At 35.2% G+C, this 9,310-nt stretch overlaps 1 non-coding gene across 1 annotated transcript; it reads left to right on the forward strand.

Moving 5' to 3' along the window:
• Positions 1 to 315: 315 nt before the first annotated feature.
• On the forward strand, positions 316 to 419 carry LOC112804253 (small nucleolar RNA R71). The gene has a single exon (XR_003202869.1). It is a non-coding gene; the product is annotated as a small nucleolar RNA R71 (small nucleolar RNA).
• Positions 420 to 9,310: the final 8,891 nt, after the last annotated feature.

Raw genomic sequence — 9,310 nt, forward strand, 5'->3', positions numbered from 1 at the left:
TTGGATGCATTTTGCCATCTATTCAGACTTTGAGAAATCATGTTGACTTGCTGAGTCAACACTTTGTTCTGAGCCAATATGGCATTCAGAGCATCAATTTCAAGAACTCCCTTCCTCTGAGGCGTCCCATTATTCATGGAATTCCTCTCAGAAGTGTATATGAATTGGTTATTTGCAACCATGTCAATAAGTTCCTGAGCTTCTGCAGGCGTTTTCTTTAGGTGAATGGATCCACCTGCAGAGTGGTCCAATGACATCTTGGAAAACTCAGATAGACTATAATAGAATATATCTAATATGGTCCACTCTGAAAACATGTTAGAAGGACACTTTTTGGTCATCTGCTTGTATCTTTCCCAAGCTTCATAGAGGGATTCACCATCTTTTTGCTTGAAGGTCTGAACATCCACTCTAAGCTTGCTCAGCTTTTGAGGAGGAAAGAATTTATCCAAGAAGGCCGTGATCAGCTTATCCCAGGAGTCCAGACTATCTTTAGGTTGTGAGTCCAACCATGTTCTAGCTCTGTCTCTTACAGCAAAAGGGAAAACCATGAGCCTGTAGACTTCAGGATCTACTCCATTCGTCTTAACAGTCTCACAAATCTGCAGAAACTCAGTTAAAAACTGGTGAGGATCTTCAGATGGAAGTCCATGAAACTTGCAGTTCTGTTGCATTAGAGCAACTAATTGAGGTTTCAGCTCAAAATTGTTTGCTCCAATGGCAGGAATTGAATGCTTCTTCCATCAAACTTGGACGTGGGTTTAGTAAAATCACCAAGCATCCTCCTTGTATTATTGTTGTTGGGTTCGGCTGCCATCTCCTTCTTTTGTTCAAAAATTTCAGAAAGGTTGCCTCTGGATTGTTGTAATTTAGCTTCTCTTAGTTTCCTCTTCAGAGTCCTTTAAGGTTCAGGATCAGCTTCAACAAGAGTGTTTTTTTCCTTGTTCCTGCTCATATGAAAGAGAAGAGAAAAAGAAAAGGAAGAGGAATCCTCTATGTCACAGTAAAGAGGATCCTTATTATTAGTAGAAGAAGAAAGGGGATAAGGAATAATCCAAACAGAAGGGTAAGGATAGAGGAAGTGATTGGAGATGAAGAGAGGTGAAGAGAAGTGTTAGTAAATAAATAAATAAATAGAAGAAGATGAGAGAGAGAATTCGAAAATTAATTTTGAAAAGGAGTTAGTGATTTTCGAAAATTAAAGATGAGATAGAATTAAAATTAAAATTTAAAACAATCAATTAATTTAAAAAGAATTTTGAAAAAGGGATGAGATATTTTCGAAAATTAGAGAGGGAGAAGTAGTTAGGTGGTTTTGAAAAAGATAAGAAACAAACAAGAAGTTAATTAGTTAGTTGAAAAAGATATTAAAATCAAATTTGAAAAGATAAGAAGATAAGAAGTTAGGTAAGATATTTTAAAATCAAATTTTTGAAAAAGATAAAATTTTGAAAAAGATATGATATAAAAGATAGGATAAGATAGATTTAATTTTTAAAGTTAAAATTAGTTACTTAACTAACAAGAAACTAAAAGATAAGATTCTAGAATTTAAAGATTGAACCTTTCTTAACAAGAAAGTAACAAACTTCAAATTTTTGAATCAATCACATTAATTGTTAGCATAATTTTCGAAAATAAAGATAAAATTAAGAAAAAGACTTTTGAAAAATATTTTTAAATTTTTGAAAATTATAAGATAAAAATGAAAAAGATTTGATTTTTGAAAAAGTTTTGGAAAGATAGGATTTTTAAAATTGAAAATTTGACTTGACTTGTAAGAAACAACTAATTTTAAAATTTTTTGACTAAGTCAACTCAAATTTTTGAAAATTATGAGAAAATTAAGGAAAAGATATTTTTTTAATTTTTGAATTTTTAATTATGAGAGAGAAAAAACATAAAAATGACTCACAACATAAAAATTATGAATCAAAACACATGATGCATGCAAGAACTCTATGAATGTCAAGATGAACACCAAGAACACCTTGAAGATCATGATGAACATCAAGAACATATTTTTGAAAAATTTTTGATGAAAGAAAACATGCAAGGCATCAAACTTAGAAATCTTTAATGCTTGGACTCTAACAAACAAAAAATGCATATGATAAACAACAAAAAATACAAAACAAGAAAACATCAAGATCAAACAAGAAGACTTACCAAGAACAACTTGAAGATCATGAAGAACACCATGAATGCATGAATTTTTCGAAAAATAATGCATAAAATTTTAAAAATATGCAATTGACACCAAACTTAAAAATTGACTCAAGACTCAAATAAGAATCACAAAATATTTTTGATTTTTATGATTTTATTATTTTTTTGTATTTTTATTATTATTTTTTTCAAAAATATTCTTTAGGAAAACGAAAAAGAGAAAAAATTTTTGAAAGATTTTTTTTTGAAAATTTTTTGAAATTAAAACAAAAAGAAAATTACCTGATCTGAGCAACAAGATGAACCGTCAGTTGTTCATACTCGAACAATCCCCGACAACGGCACCAAAAACTTGGTGGACGAAATTATGATCATCAACAATGGCTCCAAAGACTTGGTGCTCTCAAACGTGAATCTAACTTTGTCACAACTCCGCACAACTAACTGATGATTGGATTTTTGACGGTTTAGAATTTCACTAATGAAATCTCGTTGTAAAGTATAGTTTCTAAACCAAACAATAATCCTTTCATACAAAAAGTTGTTTGTCACTAAAACAAACCCCTAAATTTATAAATCGAAGTATTCAAACCTCGGGTCGTTCTCCCTAGGAATTACAATAAAGTGTCTTGTTATTGGTTAGGAATGTGTTTTGGGGTTTTGGATAAGAAGCATAAAAGTAAATGGCAATGAAAATAAACTAACAACTATAAAAGGCTCTTGGCAAGGTATGAAAATTAGAAGTCCTATCCTAGTTATCCTTCTCAATTGTGATGAGAATTGTTCATTGCTACCACTTAGTTAACCCTTACTAAATAAAGGAAAGTCAAGTGGATGAATTGACTTGAGCCACAAGTCCTAGCCTCCCAAGGAAAGACTAGCTTTAGTGCACTCCAAACCAATTAGCAATCTCTCCAATTACCAATCAACAAAGGAATTAGATAACTCAAGTGTCACTAATTACTCTACCTAGGCCAAGAGGAACAAAATCTAACTAATAGCTATAAGAGACATTTCATCAAACACATAGAGTGCAATACAAGTAAACACATGAATTTGCAAGAATTAAAGAGAGATCTAACTACAAAGGCAAGAGGTCCACAATAGAAAACCAAATCAATCATGAAACAACAAAGAACTTACCAATTGCATTGAAGGAGAAATGTAGATCTACAAAAGAGAATTCACAAACTACAAACAAAGGAATTACATTAGAAGAAGAATTCTACAACTACAATAGAGGAGAGGAACGAAAATTGGAAGAGAGAAGAAGAAGAAATAGATCTAGATCTAAGAACTAATCTAATCCTAATTCTAGAGAGAAGAGAGAGCTTCTCTCTCTAGAAACTAAAGCTAAACTAAAACTAATTGGTCAAAAGTATGAAAAAGTATCTAAAGTATGTTGATTCCCCTTCAATCCTTGGCTTAAATAGCATCAAAAATGAGTTGGATTGGGCCCACAAGGCTTCTAAAATTGCTGGCCACATGTTGCATTAAGTGGGTCATGTGCCACCATCGGCGCGTCTGTGTACCGTGCACGTGCGTGCCCCTATGCGCGGTGCAACTATGGCAAATCTTATATCGTTTCGAAGCCCCAGATGTTAGCTTTCCAACCCAACTGGAACCGCATCATTTGGACCTCTGTAGCTCAAGTTATGGTCATTTAAGTGCAAAGAGGTCGGCTTGACAGCTTTCCGGTTCTTTCATTTCTTCATGAGTTCTCCATTTCTACATGCTTTTTCTCCATTCCCTTTGATCCAATCTTTGCCTCCTAATTCTAAAATTACTTAACAAACATATCAAGGCATCTAATAGAATCAAGGTGAATTAAATTTAGCTATGTTAAGCCCTAAAAAGTATGTTTTCACTCTTAAGCACAATTAAAGGAGAATATACAAAATCATGCTATTTCATTGCATAAATGTGGGTAAAAGGTTATAAAATCCCCTAAATCAAGCACAAGATAAACCTTAAAAATGGGGTTTATCACTAACCAACAAGTGTACTGGGTCGTCCAAGTAATACCTTACGTGAGCAAGGGTCGATCCCACAGAGATTGTTGGTATGAAGCAAGCTATGGTCACCTTGTAAATCACAGTCAGGCGGATTCAAGTTGATAGTGGTTTTCGGAAATTATAAAGAGATACTTAATTAAATAATAAAGGATAGAAATACTTATGTAAATTCATCAGTGGGAATTTCAGATAGGTGTATGGAGATGCTGTGTTCCTTCTGAATCTCTGCTTTCCTACTGCTTTCATCCAATCTTTGTCACTCCTTTCTATGGCAAGCTGTATGTAGGGCATCACCGTTGTCAATGGCTACATCTCATCCACTCAGTGAAAATGGTCCAAATGCTCTGTCACAGCACGGCTAATCATCTGTCGGTTCTCAATCATGTTGGAATAGAATCCCTTGATTCTTTTGCGTTTGTCATCACGCCCAATAATCGTGAGTTTGAAGCTCGTCACAGTCATTCAATCCCGGAATCCTACTCGGAATACCACAGACAAGGTTAGACTTTCCGGATTCCCATGAATGCCGCCATCAATTCTAGCTTATACCACGAAGATTCTGATTAAGGAATCCAAGAGATTTGCGCCCGGTCTAAGGTAGAACGGAAGTGGTTGTTAGTCACGCGTTCATAGGTGAGAATGATGATGAGTGTCACGGATCATCACATTTATCATGTTGAAGAGCAACGAATATCTTAGAATAAGAATAAGTCGAATTGAATAGAAAATAGTAGTACTTGCATTAAAACTCGAGGTACAGCAGAGCTCCACACCCTTAATCTATGGTGTGTAGAAACTCCACCGTTGAAAATACATAAGTGATGAAGGTCCAGGCATGGCCAAATGGCCAGCCCCCAAAACATGATCACGGGATCAAAAATACAACCCAGGATGAAAATATAATAGTAAAATGTCCTATTTATAATAAACTAGCTACTTTGGGTTTACAGAAGTAAGTAATTGATGCAGAAATCCACTTCAGGGGCCCACTTGGTGTGTGCTTGGGCTGAGCTTGAATGTTACACGTGCAGAGGCTTTTATTGGAGTTGAACGCCAAGTTGTAATGTGTTTTGGGCGTTCAACTCTGGTTCGTGACGTGTTTCTGGCGTTTGACTCCAGAATGCAGCATGGAACTGGCATTGAGCGCCAGTTTACGTCATCTAATTACGAATAAAGTATGGACTATTATATATTGCTAGAAAGATCTGGATGTCTACTTTCCAACGCCGTTGAAAGCGCGCCATTTAAAGTTTTGTAGCTCTAGAAAATTCATTTCGAGTGTAGGGAGGTCAGATTCCAACAGCATTAGCAGTCCTTTGTCAGCCTCCTATCAGAGTTTTGCTCAGGTCCCTCAATTTCAGCCAGAAAATACCTGAAATCACAGAAAAATACACAAAATCATAGTAAAATCCAGAAATGTGAATTTAGCATAAAAACTAATGAAAACATCCCTAAAAGTAACTAGATCATACTAAAAACTACCTAAAAACAATGCCAAAAAGCGTATAAATTATCCGCTCATCAGGGAGTGGGAACATCATCCTCGCTGGTTCTCACTATAAGGTTGGAGAATTGCTATAATAAAATACGTAAAATAAAACTGTTTTCAAGGTACAGAAATCGTTGCTCGTCTTATGTATCTTTTAAAAAAACCAAAGGTTTACAATAAAAATCCTTGTTAAAAGAGAAATCCGTTAATTCTTCAAAATCTAAAACCCCTTTTTTTTCCTTTTGTACAAAATATTAAAAAATTTCCTTGATAGTGTGAATGACTAACCTATTCTAAGCATAGGTTTATTAAGTCTATGGTGAACTAGTTTGATTTTTCATACTTTACTAAAACCACAACACAAACCAATCACAGCCTGTGGCCTATCACATAATCAATCACGACCTCAGGCCCAAACAACTCAATCAACATCCAATTCACCATAATCTAACCAATTTCAGTCACAAACACAAGTAGAGAAGTTCAAACACAATCAGAGCAGTTAATTACATCAAGTATAGCAATTAATAGTAAAACATAATTATTCACATAGGCAAACCAATTATAATATGAACACCCAAACAATGTCACATAGATGTATATGATGAATCTCTGTCCTATTGGCTGTGATATCACATTATCGATTCAACTACCAACTCGACATATCCTTTCGGATGTAGCCCTTCCTGCCACGCCAGGGATATAGTGCCTTGCACAATATCATAACATGCACATCCCAGAGATATAGTGCCCATCTCACTCTTGCAGCAGAGAATCTGCTATGCCAGGGATATAATGCCCTGCACACTCATACGGCAGAAAAGGTTATCAATCATAATTTCATCCTAGGGATATAGTGTCCTATACACTCCTACGGAAGAGAATCTACCACGCTAGGAATATAGTGCCTTGCACACTATCATGAGCATCCCAGGGATATAGTGCCCTGCACACTGTCTAGGGATATAGTGCCCAGCACACTATTGCACCTTACAAATTGTGCCTCAATCAAAACCAAACTCATCTTTATCCAATTTCAAAATCATTTTTGGCTCAATTTCTTTCAAAAAGAAAACGTACTCAATTCACATCTTGCCAAGAGTCACATTTTCTCGAATCAATTTCTTTTAAAACAAAACCACTTTTGGTAATATTCTCCGAAGATTCCATTCAACTTCAAAATCATATCAATTGTAAATCTCTGAAAAAACTCAAAAATTCTTCACTCTTAAAACCATTCGTTTAACTACTTTAAATTGGAATTATCAATTAACTCTTTCTGCAAAGTCTCAAGACTTTAAGGGGGATTCCACCAAATCTCAATTTCGTAAATTCATTAAAGATCCTTAAAAATCATTGTTTTTCTTAAATTGAATTAACCAAATAAAGTTCCTAAAATAAATCAAAACCAAATCATATTACTCAAAAGTCCCAAACAAATTTCAAAATTGAATCACTTAGAATAAAATCAAAACCACCTCCAGGTTCACTTTTAAAACAAATTCTTTGACTCCTTCCAAAATGTCACAAACGGAATTATTCAATCAAAGTCTAATTTCTTTTAAATCCACTAAAACTCCTCTGAATGTGACTCTTTAATCAATTTCAAAATATAAACCCTCTTCACATTTAAATCAACCTCAAAACATAAGTCTTATCTAAATAACTTGCACTCAAAATATAATACTTCTATTAAGGAATAAAGCTTAATTATAATTCTATTTTCAATAATTCAATTTAAAACATAATTCATTATTTTCTTAAATAATTCAAGTAAAATAATATAGTTCTTAAATTCATAATTTTCTAAATAGCATTTTAAACAAAGTCTCAAATTTTATAAAAATTTTGGTAGCACCTCCCCTAAAACTTGGACTTTGTCACCCGTTTCGGATCCTAACCAAACCATTCTGCAACGCTTTCTAGTGGGTTCAAGACCAAATCAGTTCAAAATCAAGCAGATTCCAAAAATTCATATCATTTTCATATCTCAAGGAAACCGATACAAAATCAAATTATTTTCAATGAATCAAACTCATTTCCAAAACTTTAAAGAAACAATTCAACATTCGTCCATTTAACAAAACCAAACAATAATCCAATCAGACAAACAATCATATTCATTCAAAACAGCTAGACAATACATAAGACTTGTACAATCCCTAAAAAGTGTATCTCTCACATCAATATCCATATATAACAATATTTCTACCTCGACAAGTCGAACCCAAAAACCAAACGCGTCAAAGAAACCTTTTTCTTTCGGCCAGAAATCAGCGGTGGCCGCAACCATAGGTCATCTTACGTCCACAACAATAAAAATGACTTTAAATCACAGCATGTAATCTTGACAACTCAAACCTAAAACATTAATATTGCGAAAACCTTAACAATACATAATAGAACACTAACGTGAGGTTATCGAAATAGAGATACCTACTGTAATAGCAAAACGAAGCAACAACAGTCTCTGAACCTGTTTGGTGGCATCCTCGGCAGCCATCCCAAGTGACAGCGGCGACCAGAACTTTAGCGATGGCGACTGTAACAACATGCAATGATGATAAAGTTCCTAGAAACTAAAAGAAAACAAAACCAAAGGCAAAAACTCTTATCGGCGATGGGTCTTGGCGACGGCAACGATGTTCTTTGGCGATGCACCTCTAACAACGGCGGTAGAGCGTTCAACAGCGGCAGTTCAGATAAGGACGAAGATGGCCACTGAAGTCCCGTAACAGTGACGCAAACAGCTTCATCTCCTTCCTCCGTTCACGATTCCAACGGTGGTGATGTTAGGCAGAGACGGCGATGACTTAACTACCGGTGATGAGTTGAAGTAGTTCGATGGCGACAGTGGCAGTCCTCCATGGATGGCGGTGACAAGCATGACCGTAGAGGCACCGACGACGTCCAGGGAAGAACGGCGATGAAAGTGCATCGCCTTCTCTCACACTATCAGGCTCTCACTCCTCGCACCTTTGCTCCTCGACGGCGATGTGGGGTGGTAGCGACGTGACGGACGGTGGCGACCACTTAGTAGGGCACGACAAACAGCGGTGGCGGTGGTGCCAGGCCCCTTCGGCCACGCTCTTCCCTCTCTCCCTCTCTGCTCTCTCGGATCTCACTCTCTCTTTCCCACTTTCCCGATCAATTTTCCCCTTCTCTCTTCCCTTTCTTTTCTTTTCTTGGTTCTATCCATATGTGTGTGTGTGTGTGTGTGTGTGTGTGTGTGTGTGTGTGTGTGTGTTAGGAGGGGAGTAGGTTAGCGGCTAATGGGTTTGGGTTAGGATTTGAGTTAGGTGTTGGTAAATTAGGGTTTTGGGTTGTTTAGTAATTTGAATAAAATTGGGGGGGTAATAGAGTAATTGAAAAACTATTTTAATCCAACAATAATATTTATAAAAATACTATTTAATTATCAAATCACAAATTATTTCAAAGAAATACTCTGATTGAAGAATTAGAGATAATATAATTAATTTTTTTATTCATAGAAATTAAAGTATTAAATTCTAAAATCTCAAATATTTAAATTAAATGGTATAAAATTCTTATTATTTTAGAATTACTAAACTCTATAATTTAAATATGGAAATTTATCCAATAATTGTAGAATTAGATAAAAATTCTAATTCAA

This window comes from Arachis hypogaea, chromosome 5 (genome assembly GCF_003086295.3).
Source record: "Arachis hypogaea cultivar Tifrunner chromosome 5, arahy.Tifrunner.gnm2.J5K5, whole genome shotgun sequence".
In the NCBI taxonomy this organism is placed as follows: domain Eukaryota; kingdom Viridiplantae; phylum Streptophyta; class Magnoliopsida; order Fabales; family Fabaceae; genus Arachis; species Arachis hypogaea.